This window comes from Giraffa tippelskirchi, chromosome 12, assembly GCF_054371585.1.
Source record: "Giraffa tippelskirchi isolate mGirTip1 chromosome 12, T2T-mGirTip1v1.2.pri, whole genome shotgun sequence".
NCBI lineage: Eukaryota > Metazoa > Chordata > Mammalia > Artiodactyla > Giraffidae > Giraffa > Giraffa tippelskirchi.
The window spans coordinates 100,498,334-100,520,451 of record NC_137286.1 but is presented as its reverse complement, the minus strand read 5'-3'; the positions used below and the strand labels follow the sequence as shown (position 1 = coordinate 100,520,451).

The following is a 22,118-nucleotide window of genomic DNA, read 5'->3' as shown; positions in this document are numbered from 1 at the left end:
ACTTGGGGGCAGGGGGCCAGAGTTGGGGGGAAGCCTTCACTTTTGCCTTAGTGCCTCCTAGGGCAGAGGGGAGGAAGCGTTCTTGCAGCTGTGGGTCGGACTGCCTGGAGCTGCCCTGGCAGGATTCTAAGAGGCTAGGGGAGTTTCAGTTCACTGGGGGAAAGAAACACAAAAGAAACAGGCAGAAGCATGATGATGGTGTTGGAGACTGTCCAGTAAAAAAGTAAAGCCTGTCTGGAGCACTGCTCTGAGCTGGGTTTCAGCAGTAGCATTCCTGATGGACACGAGAGCAACAGGGCTACGTGCAACAAACAACTGGCCAGACAGACCTTCTCTGTGAAGCAGTGGAGTTGCCAAGGGAGGTTTTCCAGAGGAGGTTGTAGGAAATTGAAGACATAATAACTGAAGATAAAAAGGTTGAAACTGACAGAAATAAGAATGCCCCCCAGTCTTATGCTAAAACACATTCGAAGAGGGAGTCCAGTGAAGTCTTTACAAAGAAATGATTGAGTCCGTGTTGTATTCTGGGAACCTTCCCCCAAACTTTGATAAGCCAATGCCATCACCTAGTGCTAAGAGCTCCAGAGAAGAAAGCCCCACAAATGTGTGGGTGCCAGACCCCAGTACAGAGGGGTGCCTGCACAGTGGGCTGGAGAGAACTACTCGCACAGAAGAGATGGAACTCAAGAAACTCGTTTCCAAACTAATACTGTCTCATTTGAGGAGGCGCCTGTGAGCACCAGAGAGGGACTAGACAGCTTTGTGAAATCCGGGTAGTAACAGGAATTTGGGGTGGGGGGAGCTCATTTTGGGTATCCAATTTATTGAATTCAGTTTCTTGCCAAGGAAGCTGGTCTCAAAAGCCATTTTCTAGTAGGGCTTTTTAAAGGAATGTTCTATGAGCGTCCCTGCTATGACTAGGGTAAGAAGCTATGTGTAAAGATGCCTTTACTCACCTGCTACACTGGCTAAACCAGTGAGACTCCCTGGAAACAGTCTCCGACATGAAAGAGATGGTTGAGAAAGAAGGCTCTCCCGCTCCAGTGGTACTTGGCATCTGAGTCACAGCCATGAACATTGGTGAGCAGGCAGAAGAAATCAAGAGCTTAATTCTACTGTCCTGGAGCTTATACATTAGTTGTCAATTAATACAGCTCTGCTGATTAGAGAGCCAGGAGAATCATGGCTTACCTCTGCCTCTGAAAATACTGAGAAAACACACAAAGTTCTCTTCCCCGAGGTTTATTTACCTTATGCTACTGCTGCGCCTTGGTTTCCCCCCCTGCATAACTGACAAAGCCTAAGCCTGGCTGTTTAAGATGTTTAACAAGTTAGTGATGAGAGGTCAGGACAAGACTGGGAAGTGGGTCACGTGCAGACTGGCTATGGGAGGGAGACCAGTGGACCCTGAGGAAGTGCTGAGTCAGCCCAATGACTTTTGTAGTTCACAAAAGTTACATCTCTATGGGCAAGTTGAATTTTGTTGAGGGCTAATTTTGAAAACAATAATGAATTCTTAACTGAGAATGTATTGGCAAGTGGCATTTAGGATTTACTGAAATAGCCAACTTGCTGGGTGCTTAAAATACTGTGCAGTAATCCTCACATCAACTAGCCTACTGAAGGCTAGTTTCCTGCCAGCAGGGAATCATCGTGGGTGCCCAAATCAGACTCGAGGGTGTCCTCTGGGGCACACAGGGCTGAAGTTTTAATTTCCCAAGAAGAACCCTTCAATGCAGAAAGAATTTGGAGTGAAAAGTGAAATGACAATTCCTCGACTGCTTCAGAATCTCCACAATGACTATGAAAAGTGTACACAGCTGGTCCTCGAATCACACAACAGAAGATCATCCAAGTTTTTATTGTTTTTTCCGCTTAGTGAGAATTGAGTATTGGTGCAGAAAAGCATGGTTGATGCCAATAACAGAAGTTTTGAGAAGGCCTCTCCCACACCTTTTTGAAACCCAGGCTGAAAGCTCTTCCCTTGCTGCAGATGGTAGAGACGAGGCCCAAGTCTATCAACTCCACTCCATGTCTTGCCTGATATCCCTGCTTCTGTCTGCAGAGTCAGGAAAATGTCTAATGTTTAATATCTGAATACAATATTTGATGTGTACACAGTAGAAGTATTCAAACTTCAAACCAGTATTGAAACCAAGTGTAAACCAAGAAAATGGTTTCTTAATCACAGACCTGGAAATGAATGTAAATTCTATTTTTGAGACGTGTGTTTTAAAAACTCCTGCCCCAAGATCATTGTTCAATGGGATCAACTGTCAAATTTATTCTAGTACAAGACCAAAAAAAGGAGAAGCCTGTCTAGAGTTAGGGGAGGAGGTGTGACAGCGGCTTTAAGGCTGTATTCTATGCTAAACTATATGATACTGTTCTTAAGAGAATCTGTAGAAATTGCTGGGCAGCTTTCTAAACAAAAGGTGTGTACAACAAAAGGGAGGAAATCAGGGCCCCCAAATAAGGCTGTTAAATTGTTGGTAAAGACAGGGGAGAACTAGTACTTTGTTAAGATTCAAAAGGAACTTAGTTTCAATAGTCTTTACCTGACATGATACTTATTTTCGTCAAAAAAAAAAAAAAAAGGATATTAAATGTCCCTTTTTGAATTGTCTTCTTGCATATATTTTTACAAACATTGTTCCCTTCATCTCTGTGATGTCTTACTGTTTAATTTAGTGACTTCTGCAGCATGGATTAGATGTTGACTTACTATATCAATGTGTGAGAAGAAAAAATTTAGAACATGGGAACTTTAATGAACAAATGCTTATTTTCTTTAAGTTTTGGAGTATAACTGTGTTTGGTGTTTTTTGGTTGTTGGTCATAAAAAGGAAATTAAGTCTCATTCTTCTAAATATTAAGGAAGAAACTGTTATAGATGCAAACTTCAGAAAAATAACGGGGAGGGCAGAAGCACAAGAATATTTTACTAGCAAAGTATATTTTTTCTTTGTTGCTTTTGTAATAGTGACAAGAACTAGGGAGGACTAAGGAAGTTCTAGAAAATGCAACCAATTTTACTTTAAAATGAGAATGTGTTTTTTTTGCATGCTATTTTTGATAAAACTTAAGTAATTTGCAGGGTGGTGGTGGTGGGGGGTGATGGATATATCTAGTTTCAATTCCCATTATCTTTACCAATTGTTCTAGACATAAGTGAGGGTTAGCTGGGTTAAGGGTCCAAGGTTAAGTCAAGGTTACAGTGTCCTGATTTGAGGCAGAGCTGTGGATCAGACTGAGACCTCAGTCAGAGAAACTGCCTCAGTAGTCAGTCTCTGAGCCACTCTTGAATTTTAAAGTGCCCCAGAATTTTTTATTTTTTGAGTATTTTGACAGAGTACTGATTATAAATTTATATATTCAGTGTATTTTAATCAATTCCAGTCATTCTTTTTGATGCTCACAGTGTCCCACATTTAATCACTTGGGGCCCTTCAATTGGCTACTGTTCATTTGACATTACCCATTAGTATCTGGGTACTTCTGTGCTTTCCAGAACAAAGCTCACCTTCTTCACTCCCTATCCCAGACCTGGAATCAGTCGACTCTTGTTTAGTAGCATGAGAATACAACACTATTTTGAAACCAAACTCTTGACACCGATGGGAAGCCAAAGGAGACATGGCATCATCAGGTGACATATGCTCGTTAAAACGTTAAACTCGAATCTGGGTGAGGCTTCAGCACCTTCTTCCAGTTTACTGGAAATGCAGAGAGTAGAAGATGGAATTAAATAACACGGAGATGAAAGCAGCAGACAAATCCAGACTCTTAGGCCACCTATCAGACACCTGGCCTGGTTTCTTCAACAAGTCAATGTCACAAACAATGTGGGGAAGACTGTCGTAGATTTGAAGAGACTTAAAATACATAAACATGGGGTTGTTACTTGAATTCCATTTTTCAAGAAAAACTATGAAGTCATTCTGGGAATTGTTGGGGAAATTTAATATGGATTCACAATTAGATGATACTAGAAAACTGTTAATTTTTTGAAGTATAACAATGGTATTGTGATTGTTCAGCTAAATATTTTTTGGTGATACAGGCCAAAATGTTTAAGGGTAAATTTAATGGTATCTGTAACTTATTTAAGATTATTTAGCAAAAATAAAAATCAAGATAAAGTGCTATATAACTATATATTACACATTTAGGAAGAAGATATGGTAAATTCAACAACTGTTGAAAGAATGTTGGACCTAGGTGATAGGTATTTATTGCACTATTTCTTTTCCTTTTCCATAGATTTACTTTTTTTTAACTGCTAAAAAAAGTTTTAAAAAAGGGGTGTGACAAACTCCCAGCCTTTGGGACACAGGAAGCTTCTTGCTCCTGAGAACATCATGCTAACATTTCTCCCTGCCTTTCCTGCCCAGGAGATGGTACAACCAGCCTTCCCAGCCTCCAAGTCAGAGGTCTTTCTCATCTCCTCTTCCTTCTTCAACCTTTTCATTCAATTAAGTACCACACTTTTTTCCAATTACCTCTTTCAAATATACTGTGGATCTGCCCCACCCGTGGCCACTATCCCAGGGCAGCCCAGGACTGACCTCCCTCCTCCATAATCATCTATCTGCTCCTCACATGAATTTAACCTCAGAGCCATCTTTGTAAAGTGCAACTCCACCTCTCGATGACTCCCCATTGCTTAGAGGATAAAGTCCAAGCCCCTAGCATGGTGTGTGCTGCGACACCTCCCAGCCCCGCTCCAGCGACATGGAGCCGGGCTTGCATGGTCTCCTCTTTGGATACCCTCTGCGTCCTCCTCTGCCCCTGGCCAGCTCCTCATGGGCATCCTGGAATTCCTGAAGGCAAGAGCCCTCCTTCCCCAGGACAGCTCCTCAGACCCCCTGCTGCCTCACTGGGCTGCAAAGTCCCTCGTAATAGTACGTTTACACCGCTGTTACTGCATCTGCTTGCAACTGTGTGAGGCGCTGGGTGTGTAGGGACTGGAGCCAAAGTGCCCTGCTACCCACCTACCATTGTGTGACCCTGGGCAAGTAACTTAGCCCTTTCATGCCTGCCACCTGGTCTGCGGAGTCAGGGTTGTAATACCAGAACCTAACTTACAAAGTGCTGGGCATGAAGGGAGCCTAGACGTGTCAAGCTTGGGAAATGGTGCCTGGTCCATTACAAGCACTCAATAAGTGTCAGCTATTAGTATTATCTCAGCTGTGTTCCTGTCTTCTTACTCCATGGCAAGCTCCGTGAGATGAGAGGTGGTGTTTATAGATACCACCATGTGCCAGGCACAGTGTTTAAGTGCCTGCACCTCATTTAATAATCCTCACAGATGAGCTAAGTGCCAATCCTTTCTCCCCGCTCCTGCCTGCCCCCTTTCCTGCCTCCTTCCCTCCCCCTGCCTCGCCCTCCTTCCCTTTGCGCTTCCTTCCTTGCATACACATTTTAGTGCGCTGCATGTGCAGTCTTTCCCAGTGTACAGATGAAGACACTAAGGTAAAGGAAGGACAAGGAGCCTCTCCACAAGCACCTGAGCCAGTGGCACGCAGCCCCCGGGCTGGGCTGCACTGCCTAACTCAGAGGTTGGTGTGTGCACCACTGGACCAAACGTTCTTCGCACCCACAGCACACAGCATGTTGACGGCTACTCAATGCTCACTAAGTGTTTGTGAAATGAACAAATGGTTAGTAAACTAAGTTAAAACAAGGGAAAGAGGAACATACAGAACTCAGGTTTGCGGGTGGGCACAATAGGCTCTGAACATGCAGGTGAGTAGCCTGCCCAGGAGATATCAGGGAAGTCCAGGCTCAATGGCAAGCCATGGCGGAGGCTCAAGAGGGGACCGGTGAGGATATGCATGCCCCTGTCCTTCAAAAGTCAGTCCCGCATTTTACTGAGCATTCACCTTAAACTGAAAAATCTGGGCAAATCTTCACTGAGGTGAATATTCCCTTGTGGTTATTGTGGAATTGTCAGCATTTTGGGGTGGCTCTCCTCTTAACCTCCATAATTCCTCAAAGATTACTCCAAGATGATGTCAAAAAAAAAATTCCTCGAAGATTACTCCAAGATGATGTTCAAAAATTCCCTCATGATTTTAGCTCTTCTGAGCAAGGATTTAAAGTAGTTGCTGTAAGTTCTCTTATTATTTCCATAGTGGAAAGGCTTCTCTACTACTTTCTCTGGGATTTTTCAGCTTGAAATTCATTCTCTTTGATGGTGTTACCTGAGGGGAAGGCCAGTCTCCGCTGGGTGGGGGTGGAAGGCCAAGGTTATGTCATCAGGAAGCCTTCCTGAGTGCCCGCTCTGGATCAAGCCCCCAGTCTCCATCGCCGTCATGTTAGCCTACATTGCTGTTGCTGCTGCTAAGTTACTTCAGTCGTGTCCGATTCTGTGCGACCCCATAGACGGCAGCCCACCAGGCTCCGCCATCCCATCAGGCTCCGCCATCCCTGGGATTCTCCAGGCAAGAATACTGGAGTGGGTTGCCATTTCCTTCTCCAGTGCATGAAAGGGAAAAGTGAAAGTGAAGTCGCTCAGTCATGTCCAACTCTTCGCAACCCCACGGGCTGCAGCCCACCAGGCTCCTCCATCCATGGGATTTTCCAGGCAAGAGTACTGGAGTGGGTGCCATTGCCTTCTCCGGTTAGCCTACATTACACAGTCCTAATAGCATTTTCTTTCTCTGAAATTACCTGAAGCCACAGACACTGAGAGTTTCCATTCCCTCCCTCGTGGAATGGAAGCTCTGTGAGGGCAGAGTCTGGAACATCGCTGCTCATACTGGGTGGGTTGGAGGTGCCAGATAAACACTGCTGAACAGATGAAATGGGGACACGTGGCATGGAGAAAGGAAGATGCAGAAAGAGGGGTACAAACACACAGGAAAGAGCCCCGATGTGGCCCCATGGGCCACACCTGCCATTGGGGCTTTAGCTTCTATTTTAATCGAAAATAGAATACCTTTTTACTCCATTATTCTATTGTTTTCTATGCTTTTTCGTTACCACCACTGGCCTGTGGGCTCTGAGAGCCTGGCAGAGCTTCCTAAGTCAGTGTGTCCTAGTCGGTCACTCATTCATTCATCCTCTGATTTCACTGGCTCATGGGGGCAGAGTGCGCCAGACTGGGGGAGTCTGGGAGCCAAGGGTCCTCATGCAGCAGACAAACGAAGAGGGACCGCATGTCGCAAGACTTTGACGTCCTAATTCTGCTTATTAAGCCTGAAATGCTTGCCTTCTCTCACTGGCCTGGAAGGTTCTACTAGAAGCTGTTAGCAACAGGAAAGTGACCCATTCTCTGAGGCCCAACTGCAGCTCCCAAGGAGACCTTCATCAATCTGCTTAGAATTTTTATTTAACTACTTTCAGAAAACATCTCACTGATCTGTCTTTTTAACTAAAAAACAAAAAATGAGGCTAGAAGTTTATATTTCTTTGCATTTAAGTGGAGTAATTTATGTTTCAAATTTGAAATAAATAACAGTCCAAATTCAATGACAACACTTTCCATTTTTAATGTTCATTGATAAAATATTTTTAAAATGTTATTTTAAAAATATTTGTTATTATTTGGTATAAAAAGACCTGTCATGCTCAAACTATGTGACATATGGGGAAAACACTGACTTCTTTTAAGAGAGCCACTGTTAGTATAAAAAAAAAATACTCTCATTTATTAACCAGATTCCAGAGTATCAGGTGCCTACTTTAAAGAGGATATTCACATGTGTTATTTAGAATTCTATGCCTGAGGCATCCATGAACATTATCATGGAATTATGAGGTCTGTTTTAAAACGCATCCTGTGTGTCCACCATCACCTCCGTCTCCTCCACATGGCCCGCCGTAACCCCGACTCCCACCCCAGCCTCCTCCTCCCTCTCCTCATCTTCGCTCTGGCCACACCGTCACGTCTTCTCCCATCACCCTCCTCCACCTCCCCCACCTCTTCCCACCTTGTCTACGTACACCACTACCATCAGCCCCCCAGTCCCTCTGCATTTCCCGCCAAGTGGACATTCCCTCAGGTGAGGAATCAGGGTCACGCAGCCTTCCTTGCCTGTCGGAAGTGCTTCCTACTGACTCTGTGCTGTTGCTGAGTGCTACCTTCCAGCTTGTGCTGTTACATGACCTGCTGACGGACCGGCAGAAGGAGCACAGAGATGGGACAGCGTGATTGGCTGTCTTAGTTACCCAAAGCTTCGGCTGGCAAATTCTTTCCACATTGTTTCTTTTTACCTTGTTCTATTCCAAAGGGCTGTACTGTCATGTCTAATTGCCTCATCAATATCTGAAAAAAGTGTTAATTTCTTACACACACAAAAAAGAGGGGAGGTGGAATCATTGGTTTCTTCCACTTGTTTCATCTATTTTGAGTTTATTAAATAAAGCTTTTACAATTGTTTTTCCAAACAGCATTCCTGGACTTTCGAGAGCTGACTCTTCACCTTTGACTCCGTGTGGTTTCAGCATAAGAGGAATGTCAGGAACAAGAGATCCTGGTGAGCCAGAGTTATTACAGGCAGCTGGAATGCTTGGCTGCACTTCATTATTTTTAGCAAAATGACAATTTTTCTTATTCCTTAACATCTGCAAGGATTATAAATTTGTTCTTAAAAACAATGGCAGTTTAACAAATACTGTATATTAATGCATGTCTAAGAAATCTAGAATAATGGCACCGATGGGACTACCTGCAGGGCAGGAATAGAGACGCAGATGTAGAAAACGAACTTGTGGACACAGAGCAGGAAGTAGCGGGTGGGAAGAATTCACAGAGTAGCACTGACATACATACACTACCATGTGTAAAGTCTAGCCAGTGGGAAGCTGCCGTATAGCACAGGGAGCTCAGCTCCGTGCTCTGTGATGACCTAGGGAGTGGGATGGGGGAGGGAGGTTCAAGAGGCGAGGATGTAGGTATACTTACAGCTGAGTAACGATATTGTACAGCAGAAACTAACAACGTTGTAAAGCAGTTATACTCCAATTGAAAATTAAAAAAAAAAACAATAGCAATTTGAAACATCACCCTCCAAAAAAACATAGTCATTAATATTTTCTAATGTGAGATCAGAAAGCAGACATGCCATTTCTTTTCAAAAATCACTTAGCTCAAGTTTGGAGTTTTCCGTACCATTTCTTCCGTCTTAGAGACCCCTCCTTCCACCCCGCACAACAGGTCTGTCTGGGAGACTAACCACGTACACATGCATGCCAGCCTCCAGGGGACAGTCCCTCTGCTGCTCTGACACAGGCTCACCCCTCACGAGTCGGCACCTCGAGGTGCCCAGCATGACCCTGGACAGCATCATTTTAGCATCTAGCTCAGTCAACTCACGGTCCTTTCCAGGGGAAATTTTCATGACCTCGGAACATTCATCACAGCATCAATTTGTCTCTTCTCTCGCTTGTCTATACCACAAGGCTACATGCCCCTACATGACTCACTATATTCTAGCATCTGGCATGAAAATATTTGTTGAATAGATAAACCATTAGAAGCTACATAGGAACAGCATGCTTCGTTCAGTACCTCTTGCAGGTTTCTTTGACAATGAAAAGGTGAGGCTATTGGCTGATAAGAGTTTCACTGACAAGAGTTCCCATCCCAGAGCGATAAACTAGCACAATCAGGAAGTTAAGACCGACAAGTCACCAGGCTGGGACTGAACAGCGAGCACTGGAGACACACCCAGTGCCACATTTAGGGATGGCGTGGTGAGGAATGACCGGGCTCATGGTATCCGAATGGGGCTGGAGGAGCCCCGCAGGGAGGACGGAGAGTCCTCTGATGAGAGCCACATGGAGGAGAGGAGTCTGATTAACTTATGGTGTTTCCATCTGTAGCTGAAAAGGTGACTGAGCATAACTTCAAGTGGCCACAAGGGGCTAAATGAAACAGTGGGATAAAAGGGGGCCAGAAATGTATACAGGTCTAGAAACCAAAATAAGGTTAGCACTGAGCACTATCCAACTCCAAGGAGATGATTGGCCATGGGAAATGTTCCAAGATAATTCAAAGCATGGCTCTAATCCATCTGGGGGGCACTCTGCAGCCCTGGCTGAGCTCCCGGGGTACTGAGAACGTGCATCTGTCCACCACATTTCTCCAAAGTGTTCTAGAGATCCTGGGAGATTCTCAGCATCTGTGGTTCAGGGGAGGCTCTAAAGGGGAAATTCTCCCAGGAAGAACTGGGTCGGCCAGGGGTCTGTTTGGAAGACCAGAGTTGCCCCCTCCCCAGAGTTTTTGCCATTCTACTGTCACTATTGGGCTGATTTCTCTGTTCTTAGTTAAATCAGGGGAGCAGTGGGAGAAAGACGAAAACAAGATCCTGTCGGGGTTGGCGATTCAGTGTGACAGCGTAGAGCAACCCTGAGCTCATCTAGAATCGGGCAACCATAGAAGAGAGGAGAAATGTGGAAATATTGTACCTTGGAGCCTTAAGACTTCGAAGCTGCTGGCTTCCCAGGCTCCTCTGGAGATCTGACCCAACTACTCGCTCACCCTGGAGACCCTCCCTCGCATCTTGCAGAACCTGCCCTTCTCTCGGTCCTCTTCCCGACCCATGGGCGGCTCATCGTCAGAGCTTGGGATGGGTTCTTCTCACACTACCTGATAGTCCCGCCCTGCTACGTCTCTGCCCCAGGGCCCTTTTTTCTCTTTTCAGTCTATGCTTGGCTGCTGGGCAAGCTCATGCATAGCATGACTTCAGCTACCATCTGCATGCTGATGACTCCTCAATGTTTATTTGTTCCTTTCCAGATCTCTGTTCTAGGTTCCTGGCTAAACAGAACCGCCCTGCTGAGTGTGCTCCTCAGGCATCTCAAATCCACCATTTTTCCTGCTTTCTCTCACCACCCAAACCTGTCCCCTCAGCTCCTGGTCCTTCCTGGGAGAAGCCATTAACGACGTCACCCGGAACCTGTCAGCTTCCATTGTCCTCTCCTCAATCTAGCATCAAACAGCAAGTTCTCTTGCCTTTGCCCCTGAAATCCATCCCTTCTCAGCCTTTCTACTCCTGGGCTGGTAGAAGTCAGCTCTTTTCTGGTTTCCAATCTCCATTATTACTCTCTGGCTCCATCTCTGTTGCTACTGTTGTGAATTTTCTATGGGAAAATAGAGGATTGGCTTTCCAGTTTTGCACAGAGTTCCCTGGCTACCAGACCCTCTCCTGGGACGTTGTCTTCCCGGAGACAGGCTCCCACCACTCTGCCTGCCTTGCTGCCTTCCATTTCCCCCACAACATTCCTGCACTACTATTCTTCTACTTCCTTTGGTAAGAAATACAGGTCCACGTCAAGACCATCACGGACTTGAATGTGAGCAAACGTGACTTTTTTTTTGAATACAGAACTCAGCTTTGCTTGAGTTGATCTGGGCTCCCTCGGGTTACATCCAAAGGCCTTCCCACTAAACTCTATCTTCCTTTTCCTGACCGGACCCCCAGCTTCCGGCTCAGGCTTCCTCTCAGAATTCCGACATCTCCTCAAAGGCCTGGGAACAGGCCGGTGATGAGAGAGCTGTGCTGCTCTCCTCCTCCTCCCCCTGGGGCGGTGTCCCCACCCCCCGGCCCCGGACATGGAAGAAACCCTCAGAATAGCCCATCCTCAACACATGTTACTTCTTTTCTGTGAGTTCACAATCTTTCATTTAAAGGGCTGTCTTCGGCAGTGATAGCCCAGGCTCCCAGGTTCCCACACTAGCTCATAGACCTGTAGGATGCCCAAGTATCTGAAGGCCGCACCCCTCAGAAATGGACCTTTCAGTCTCAGTTTTTCTTTGAAGCTGCTGGTCTGATAGGAATGGAATCCCGGTCCAATCAGAGATGCTCCCACTTGGCTCCCACCCTAGCTCAGGGTCTTGGCTAAGTTCAGGGGCTTTACAAAAGGGTCCTCTGGGTCACTCGCTTGGAGAATGTCCACTGTGATGTCCATTGTTGCATTGGGCCCACAGCTGCTGGACCACACAGGCTGGGAGTGGAGTGGCCCTGGGTCCCCCCTTTCGGCCCCCTTTCTGCTTCATTGGTATGCTGTGTCTCAGCCACAAAGGAACCAGCTTTGGATTCTTAGCAGTTTTTCGAGGCTGTCCAAGGCGACATCTTTTTGCCTACTCCTTTCATCCATCCATCTTTTGGGGTCTGGTCACTTCCCGCGGATTCCCCAGGAGATAGGGCATGTTCCTGCTTCGTATTGTCCCCTCTTCAGACCTCCTAGGGCTTGACTGGGAAAGTGAGGTCTCTTCCAGAGACCCACGACCTTGGTCTCACACCTGCTTCTCCCACTCCCTGCTCCCCTTCCGCCCTGGAGGCACGCCTCCTCTTGTCACTGTGGGGGTGGAGGGCAGCGGGAAGTCCTGCTCCTACCCAGCAGGCTTTCTCCAAAATCTTTTCAAGCCAAAGGCCGTTCAATTCCTATAAAGGTCTAGGCTCTTGCAGCTCCAAAGGCAGAAGGAGGACATGCGTCCTCTCAGCTCTCCATGGTCTCCTCTCTTTGCTGAGCACTGTGGGCCCCGTGTCTCACTGCTGAGCAGCGTCAGCCTGGGGATGGCCCTGCATCCCGGCCCTTTGCTGCCTCTGGAGGGTTGTGACGCAGGGCCCATGAGCGGCACAGCGGGCTGGAGGAGCACGGGTCAGGTCCTCCCTTGGAAGGGATGCACGTCCTAATGCTTGACCACTGTTGCCTTACGACCTTGAACCAGGACTAATGGAGCGTACGCATCATCTAAGGAACCCGTTTCAGGATCCAATTCAAGAGCTGGGCTTGCTCTCCATCCACCTCGCTCTCCCCTCTCCCTTTCACTCTTTTCCTGTTTGGCACTGAAAAGCCTCTGAGGCAGGGAATCTACTTGAAAGGGAACACAGAGAACATTGAGGCAAATGAGGCCGAGTGGCCCTCAAGGGCCAGGGTTTGCCTTCTCAGCTGGGTGTTTGATCACCCAGGACAGATGAATATGGGAGCCATGTGCTTCTAGGAGGAGGAGAAAAGGGTGGCTGTAACATCGCAGGGCTTGGGATGGGGGGTGGGGGAGGGGAGCTTTTAAGTATCTCTCTCAAGAAGCCCCTGCAATTAATTGCTTGTGGATCTAAAAACATGGCTGGAAATGCTACCAACCGTTGAAAGCAATCTGAGGACAGAGCAGAGAGGAGACCCCTGGAAAGGACAGAGCGCTTCTTCATGGGCTCCCCTGCGCCTCCAACTCTTGCTAGCTGGCGACCTGACATCTACTGAGCGCTTGCTCTATGCCAACAGACACTTCCTAAGAGCCCCACATGAACTAAACCATTCAATCTTCACAACAACTCTAGGAGGTAAGGACTCAAGAGGAGGAAAGTGAGGTGCTGAGATGTCACGGCAGGTAGAGCCACCACCCAGGCCCTTCCATCACCATCTGTCAGTTGCGAGGAGTTAGCTACTTGAGCTCTTGCCCCGCACTGTCGCTAAGGGCAGAGGAGAATGAATTTATGTCACCTCATCCTTCCCGCCGCTGACCACACTCCCCCCTCCCCAACCCCCTCAAACCTTACTCCGGGCCCAAAGCTGCCCCAAGGCGTGGAGTCTGTTTTGAAATCTCGTGTTTTTGTCTTAAAATTCAGGCAGGTTTGTAACTTAGTACGTGGTATGTCCATGTTTACTTTTGGACTCGCCCCCTACAGACACATGGCAACAACAGGCTCAGGATGACAGACCAGGCATGGGCCTAGCAAACCACAGCTGCCCTGCATCTCTGGAGGATGAAGTCCAGGCCAGCATGGGGGACAGCAGAGGAGATGCGCCCCCTGCCCCCCACCCCAGCCTGAGCTCCCAGGCCCCTCTCTCCCCCAGCTCGAGCTCCAACCAGGAACACATGCCAGGCTTCCCCTGCAGGGTGCCGGGCCCTCACTGTCCGTATCACCCACACACACCACAGGAGGCTGACCGGCACCCTTGGGTGGGCAGCCTCCTGACTTGTCACGCACAGCCTCTCCATGAACCCTCCCTGCTCTTGGAGCTGGGAACCCCAGCCAGGCTCAGGCACCTAGGGGTCTCCCTGCATCGGGCGGTGGGAACCATTCTGCAGTTCTAACGATAGTGAACTGATGACTCCAGGCAAATATCCACATTTTTTTCTAGTGACTGGTATGCTCCCAACCTTCTGTCACTTATATCCATACCTAAGCACCCTGCTTTTTTGGGAAGTGTGCGGATGGCATTATAGTACCAGGGTTATGAGCATAGGGGTTCTGGGGACTGAGAGGGGACGCCGGGCAGTAGCAGTGTCCACAGGACTGTGCACGTGGCTCATCACGTGGTCACTGTCAGTCACGTGTGTCCCCAGAGCCCTGGACCGCAAGCCCCGTGTAGCTGTCTCCCCCTTGTCTGTATGGCAAGAGCCAGAAATTGGAGAAATGGTTCAAGGGTCCTCAGTCCCCTGTGCGTAGACACGTGTCCAGGCTGGGAGGAGCTGTGTTCTGCCAACGCTCACTCTCCAGGGTCACCAGGCGACAGGGACCTTCCAAGTCACTGCTCCTTAGGGGCAGGGGGACTATGGCATGGGCAGGGGGCTGGGGGAGAGGGTTGGTACGTCACTTTAGAGCTAGAGGCCGCTGACTCCACAGAGGGAGAGTCAACCGTATGCCTCTGTTTGGATACAAAAACAGAAACCACTTGAAGTGCTTTAAACTCTTCTGGCCATTTCAGACACTTTTCTTTATCTGACACAGCAGAAACTACTTATGTTGAATCAAAACACACGCTGATAAGCAACTAAAGTCATCACAGTGACTTATATCTTGCTAGCATGCTCCTTTAAAGAATGCTGTCAAGACGGCATCTTTGGATTACCATCTCATAGACTAACCCTTCACTGCCTCCTCTCCAGGGGGTGGCACGGGGGTGTGGTTTTGTCTGAGCAGCTGTGTCAGTAGCGAGCTGGCCTTGGAGGGCACAGCCCCGCACGGCTGCAGGGTGGCAGGCTCCGGGTAGATCCGTCAACACACATGCAATTTGGACCGATATTCCTTTCTCACCTTGCTAAAACAATGTGTTCATCTGTAGAATGGGCATAGTAGCATCTTACCAACAGGACTGCTGTAGGGCACAAGTTCAGTACACGGCCTTGGCCAGCACTTAGTGGCTGTGGTTTGTACATTTACTGCCCAAAGTCCTACAGTTACTAAGATACGAGCGAGGAGGTTGGTTCTTAGCTCCTGCGCTGTTATTTTTTAATTCTTTTTTTATATTGTGAAATAAAACAACATACAGAAAAATGCATAAATCCATGCAGTTTAACAAGTACTTGTAAAACTGATACCTGTGCGCCCACTGGCGAGGCCAAGGAGAAGCCCTGAATGCCACCCCACCCCTGCCTTCCATCTGGGGCCCTTCCCACTGGCCAGGGGTCTCCCTGCCCCTCACTCCAGGCAGAGCCGGAATGGCTCCCTGGAAAGAAAACTTGAGCATGAGCCACGCTCCCCACAGCACAGCACTCGGGAGCTTCAGAAGGTCCCTAAGGACAGCTCCCCCATCCCACTCCCCACACAGAGATGGGGATGGCTCGGCTCCCCACGGGCTCCTTTTTCAACTACACAGAGTGACGAGCTCGCGTAGGAAGCCACCGTCCAATTCTCCTTTGTTTCCATGTCCTCTGCCCATCTTTCCTGATCGGAGACCAAGCTCTGCTGGTTCTCTTTGCTCCCAGTGTCTCCAGGCTCAGTTCCGTGGCCCCAGCACCACCCTTGCAGAGGGAGGCAATGGGTAACTGGTGTCCTGGCAGATTGCCTAGATTCAGGTACTATGTCCAGCGAGGATTTTATTTTCTACCAAATCACAAGGCTCCTGTTTGTGTTCCTGGCCCTTAGAGTACTAATTCTTGAGTTTGGTTTAATTTTGTTTTTGACTTTGGTCTCAAGAACAAAGTTTATCTCAGGATAAAGCTGTTCATTGTGAAAAGCTTCCTCTTTATTCTCCCATTTAGTATTAACAGAGCACACCTCTGTGGATGGCCAGGGCAGCGGGAGGCGCCAGGCCCAGTCCCTGACATTTGGACATGAGGTTTTCTGGGTAGGGTGGCAGTGGTGGGTGATCTTATCAAGGGCCACCCCAGTCCCTGGCCCAGTGCACAACCCTCAGCGACCACTCAGCTGCAGGAGTTCTTGGGCCACTGGAGCTGGGACCCTGGGTAACAGCCTACAACTGGATCAGAACCTTGCTTATACAAATGGGGATTTGAGGGATTTTTCAGGAAGTAATCCTGAGACCTCAGTATGACATATCCTTCTGTTCATGACCCATCCTGGTAGTCTGCAGTATGTCTGTAAACGCACTACTCTACAGACAACGTCAGCTACCTGGGCACAACTACGCAGCCCTGAGTAGTAAACACCAGCGAGAGATGCCCGCGTTACATGGAGTGGAGGAGGCTTGCCAGGCTCGTCCGCTGACCCAGAGACATCTGAGTATCTGTGTTACAGTATTTGCCCCTCCTCACCCCGGGCACACCTAATCATCACTCGGGCAGGTCCATATACATAAGGGCCCTTTCAAGGAGCAAATCCTTGAACTGTAGCAAACGTTTAGTAAAAGCATACTGAATTAAAGTTGAGTTATACAAGGCTGTGTTTCTTGGCATTAAAAGGGAAAATTGAAGAATTCCGATTAACAAAGGTATTTTGGCAATAACCAATAACCAGCAAAAATTCTGAATTCTTACTATATCTGGTCCTGAATTTCAACAGATGAAAAGCAAAAGCTTAGAGGCAAAGAGAAGAGGCATTGTGTCCAGATGCAAAACTACTTTCTTATGAAAGTACAGAAAGCACTATGATAGATTTTCTAAAAATCTACAGGAACTGGGCAAACTATTCAAAATGAATCAGGTGAATTGCATTCTTTATTTCCCCTAGATTGTCTTCTTGTTAATTTGGCAAATGAGAAAATTAAATTACCTTTTTGGTGAATTAAAAGTATCTTGCTAATGTTCCTGTCTAATCTCTTACAAAGTTAAGACCAAGCCAAATCAAAGACAGATGGAGCAATCACATTCCATCTTGTCAGTGTACCACAGAAGGCATCAGGAGCTGCTTTCCATTGGAGACAGAACTTGGTTCACAACACGTCAAACCTTCAAACTGACTTGGGTAGGGGTGGGGGTGGGTAATCAAGACAGAAATACGACAGTGTTTAGAATGGCAAGTTCCATGCTGGCCTGGAAAGTCACTACAGAGCTGTGGTGTGTAGCAGTTAAGAGCTAGTTAGTCTTATTCTTCCCACCACCAATGCATTCATTCTTAGGTGTGTTTGGGCAAATGTGCATATGAAGTCAAGTCTAAAGTAAAGGAGTGGCAGAGTAACAGCAGGAGCAGGAGGAAACGGAATGCTGAAGACGCGGAGATGAGAGCATGGCTGGAGAACAGAGATGAGTTGGTGACAGCAGGGGTGACAGGTGGGAAAGACGGGGGGAGGGAGGAGCCAGGGCCATCCAAGTAGGGTCTGTAAGCCAAGATAAGGAATTTGGACTTCATCCTAAGAGCAATGGAGGACCTCTGAGGGACTTTAAACAGCGAAGTGACAAGGATCGGACATGCATTTTAGAGACTGTAGCATTGTGGAGAAGAGATGAGAGGGGAGAGCAGTCAGAAGGGCATTACAGGTAAAAATGAGAACATATATTATCCTTCCATGTCCACGTTTCTGAAATCATATACCAAAATCTGAAATCATATAATAAAGTGAAATATCAGATAGAAATGACAAATCATGATTTTTGATAACTTTGGTAACAAATTTTATCCAATGGAACTTGACTATGGGATCAAAATCCCTGTGTCTCGGGTAATTTCTGCAACGCTGTCTAGCATCTGTCTCAAGCAGAAGAGATTTAGGATGTGATGGTCATGTGTATGACTAACCTCTCAAAGCACTTTTGGATCAAATAGGTTTTCATTGTTAGGGATAATGAATTTTTATGTCTCTTTGATATTTCTGGGAAACAAGTAATAGCCCAAGACCCAGGAATCTTCATAATCTCCAGATCTTGATACATGGTTGAATTCATGGCTTATTTTTGGTGGAAAAAAATCTGTTTTTCTTAATAGGATGAACTTATCCTAACTAGGCAGCTTGATTTTTTTTATCCTATCCTGAAAGATTGAAGAATGCTGGGAAAGAAAATGACTGAAGGTAATCCCAGCAAAGGTTAATGAATTTGTAGAATTTTGGAGCTTGGGATTGAAGGTTTTTCTTTGGTCAAGAAAAATAGAGTATTTATTTCAGTTCCTCCCCCCCAACTTAAGGGCACAATGTGTTCTGATACACACTATTACCTATGTTACGTAGATTATTATGATATATGTTCTAGTAATAGCTGGTAAGAATGATTTAAAATGGTGTCTCTAGCTTCCTTAATGTTTGAAAAATCATTCTGCTTTCAATTTTTCAATTACCATAATAAATCTCTCTCCTCTTATTCCTGAAGGAAATCATGGGAGAGGAAATTCAGTTGGCTTTCCTTTGAGAAGGGAGATAAACCAAGAGTTCCAAGACATAATCTGTCATTTAAAAGACATCCAGAAAAATAAAAGCTGTCTCGAGCTATCTACTTTTGTCAATTTTCTCCAAAACTCCAATTTAAACTTTGAATAATACAGTCTGTCTGCTTCAAATAAGATTAACTAGATAGATTCTAACTGGATAGATTCTCTGCAGGCACAGCTTCAGGCAAACTCATCATTTTTTCCTTTTCTGACGTCTTAGTCTAACCTCAAAGTGCCAGACCTGGGCATCCTGACAGTCTTGACTGGAAGGTGTCTGCTCTCCTTGGTTAATGCCTGGAAGCCTGGCTTCAGTGATTTCCTGCCTCTGAGAGCTGGACATCCAATAGCACCATCAATGTTGATCCTCTGACCTGAACACTGGAGGCAGTTACGAGGGATATGGCAGTGTTAGAAAACTCAAGGCTGGAACACCTCCATATTGGTGGGTTGGCTTGCTTTTCCTGTATTTTAATCCAATATTTATTGAACAGCTACCATGTGTGCACTGTGTCAGCAACATGGGAAGTTTAAAACATATGTAAGGACCATCTCTATCTCCCTAGAAGTTTTAACAGCTGGGGAGATGAGACACATATTAAATGGTAAGACTGTGTTTGCAAATGAAAAGCGAAGCAGACTTTTGGAGCATGGAGCAAGGACGACAAGTGCCTTTCAAAGGTAAAAGAGGTGGAAAGTAAACAGATGATGGAGTTACGTAGAGGAAGGCTTCGGAGGCAGATGACAGAGGAGAAACAGCAACCCGAGCAAAAACACAAAGGCCAGAGAGCAGTTAGCACGGTCCATCCGGGCTCGCTCTCTGTAGGAGCCAGAGTGACCAGACTGGGAGCGGGACAGGAGGTCACACTGGGAAGGAAGGCTCGGGCCGGACTGTGATAAACCGTGTTTCCTGCCCAGGAGCCTGATTTAACATATCAGCAATGGGATGTCATTTAGGGCTTTCAGTGAGAGGGTGGCATTCACCTCATACATGTTTTTTTTAATTAAAAATGACTTTTAAGTTAAAAGTGAAAAGAGAAGATGATGACAAAAATGAGGGTGCTCTTACATCAGATGTTAATGTCTGTCTTAGAGCTAGGAAGCTCTTCCTTCAATGCTGTCCAACATGCTAGTAAAAGAACCAGATGGAGAAGTGTCTTGTCCTGTGCTGGGTAATGGAATCTCAGGATTCTTTCTCTGGTGGTCCCTGAGTCTTGGGAGCAAGCAGCTTAATGAGCTACAGGAGTTAGGAGACACAGAAAAACACTGCAACAACGGCTTTCACAGGCCACACACACACGGCAGGTGACATAAAACAGCTGAGCCATCTCAGCTGCAGCTGCTTGTCCCCACCGCTGGATCCCCAGACCCACAAAGTTCCCAGGGATCACCCTCTCCAGCTCTGCCCAGCCTCCCTGAAATTTGGACACAGAGTCAAGGTTGGACAGTGACCCGCTCAAGTTCATTCAATCAGGAAGAATAAGAACCGGAAGCTCTTGTGTGCTTTCCTTAAACATCAAGGGTCCTTATCTGACGTGAATCTCTCATTTCTCTTTTCCCCACTTTTAACTCAATTTTGGAGTTCAATGTCTTGGCTACACTTTCCAGATCCTTCTTCCTGTGAACCCTCTAAAGGGGACCCCAGGGGAACAGGAGTCCGGTAGGTGAGCAGGTTACCCACAGGTTAGGTTATCAGGGTCCTGGGTGGCAAGTTAAAAAACAAAGAAGCAGAATGACCAGAGGCAGGCAGTTAGGTCTGAGGACCTGCTCTGTGTTTGCATTAATCACAGGCACAAAATTGGCAAAACACACTTGCCATCAGCCACTGAGGCAAGGGGATGGGGCTGGAAGGCTAAGGAAGAGGTTTCACGGCCTTTGGCTGTGTGGGAAGGGATCGTTGTCCATGCTTTGGGTTCGTGGGGACACTTTTCACCTCCACTTTCAAGCAGGAACTGACTTTTCATGTTAAATACATTAAACTCTACCCCCATTTTTTGTCCGATGGGGATTCTTTTCAGCTGAAGATCAGCTCCTGAGCTGCATTTGGATCATATTACTGTGGCATGGAGGAAGCAGCTGGGTCCCAAAGAGAATGCAATTGCCAAAGAGAACACAGAAACAGACACAGCAGGCTTGGGCTGGAGAGGCAACAGCAAACCTCGCCAGGGCCCAGTGTGGGGAAGCAGAGGCCAGGAAATAGTTGGGACGGGACGTCACACACAGGAGCTGTCCTGTGAGCACCTGTGAGCCAAGACCAGGACTCAGAAATAAGGACGAAGGCGACAGCTGGTGAAGATCTGATCAATGTACACACACGGGGAAGAGGATGCAGACTGGACCAGGATGATGCTCTTGTCCACTCTGGCTAAGAGTCACCACCCATTCCTAGTGGGGAAGAATTCCAGGTTCATACCCACAACCCCTCATACAATCCTTCTTAAGTTCAGAGCCAACTTCACCTGCGGCCCAGGGCACCCACTCCCCATTTGTGGTGACCCTGCCACGCTCCCTGCTCCGGGCTCCCACTTCTTTTCCCAGCAGAAATCCTATTTCTCCCCCTTCAGGATCCTTCTTCCAAACTGTTTCGCAGGACTTTACAGGGCGCTTTCATTTGTAATCTGAATATCCCTACTTTCAGGAAGGTTAAGTTCACTTTTCTTCTAGAAGTACCTGGAAGGAGTCATGGGGGTTTGCTTCAGAAAGGCCCCCATACTTTTAGAGTCCCCCCCACCCTCTACACAGGCCCAGCTGCTCACACTGCTGCCCAGCCCCGCTGGGTCACCACTCCACTCCACTCGCGTTCCCCTGGACCACAGCCCTCCCATCTCTGGAGCTCACTTCGCCCCTGGGGAAGGGTAGATGGGGAGACAAATTGGCTCAGGCAGGCACAGGCCCTCCCTGCCCTGTCTTTATTCACAGGGATTTCCTTGCAGGACTCCTGCAGTTTTTCCCTTCAGTCTGCTTTCTTTTGGGGACACTCAGTCCAAGCAGAAACATCTGAATATATATCGGTCTCCAACTCCTACAGAGTTCCTGCTCCATCAGGTGCATCAAGAGAAATGACTGGATGCTGGTCTGAGTGACAGTTAAGAACTTTCCTAAAGTTCTATGGCAGTTAAGAGGGGAGTCTGTCTGGAGCATCACAGCTGACCTCTGGGTCAACAGTCATGAGTTCTAAGCTCCTCAGCTCTGGTCTTGGATAAAAAAAAAAAAATGCCCTTTTCCATGCATGTAACAAACCTCATATAATTTTCATTTCGAAGTATTGTGTTCAGTCATACTGAGTATGTTGTTTTGCTATTTTCACATAAAATACCAAGTTAAGGAATGCCAGGATATTCTCTCTGCCACACTTGGATTGGCTAGACCTTCAGACTAGGTTCCCAGAGTTGACACGCCCAAGGGGGACAGCACTGTTGGGCTAACGAGGCTCATTTCTGCATGGGGTGGCACAGGGCCATCAGGGAGAAGTTGTGAGTAAAGGGGAAAGTTGACTGGGCAGGGATCAGAACATCAACAAGGACCATAAAGGGCTCAGAGTTCTGATACACCTGCGTAAGGGCAGGAAAAGTATGTGATTTTATCTTATGAGGGACACTGATGTGCAGTTTTCTTTTTGTATTAGTT

General features: G+C 47.0%; 1 protein-coding gene and 1 long non-coding RNA gene across 3 annotated transcripts in view; one reads left to right on the top strand and one right to left on the bottom strand.

Moving 5' to 3' along the window:
- LOC145529256 (uncharacterized) overlaps positions 1-22,118 on the bottom strand; it is a 336,599-nt gene that overhangs the window by 53,521 nt on the left and 260,960 nt on the right. The window lies entirely within an intron of this gene.
- The window catches only part of LOC145529257 (uncharacterized), a 32,732-nt gene continuing 32,477 nt past the window's right edge, over positions 21,864-22,118 (top strand). Inside the window, exon 1 of the long non-coding RNA XR_014071068.1 lies at positions 21,864-22,061. This is a non-coding gene — a long non-coding RNA (uncharacterized LOC145529257). The remainder of the gene's footprint in view (positions 22,062-22,118) is intronic.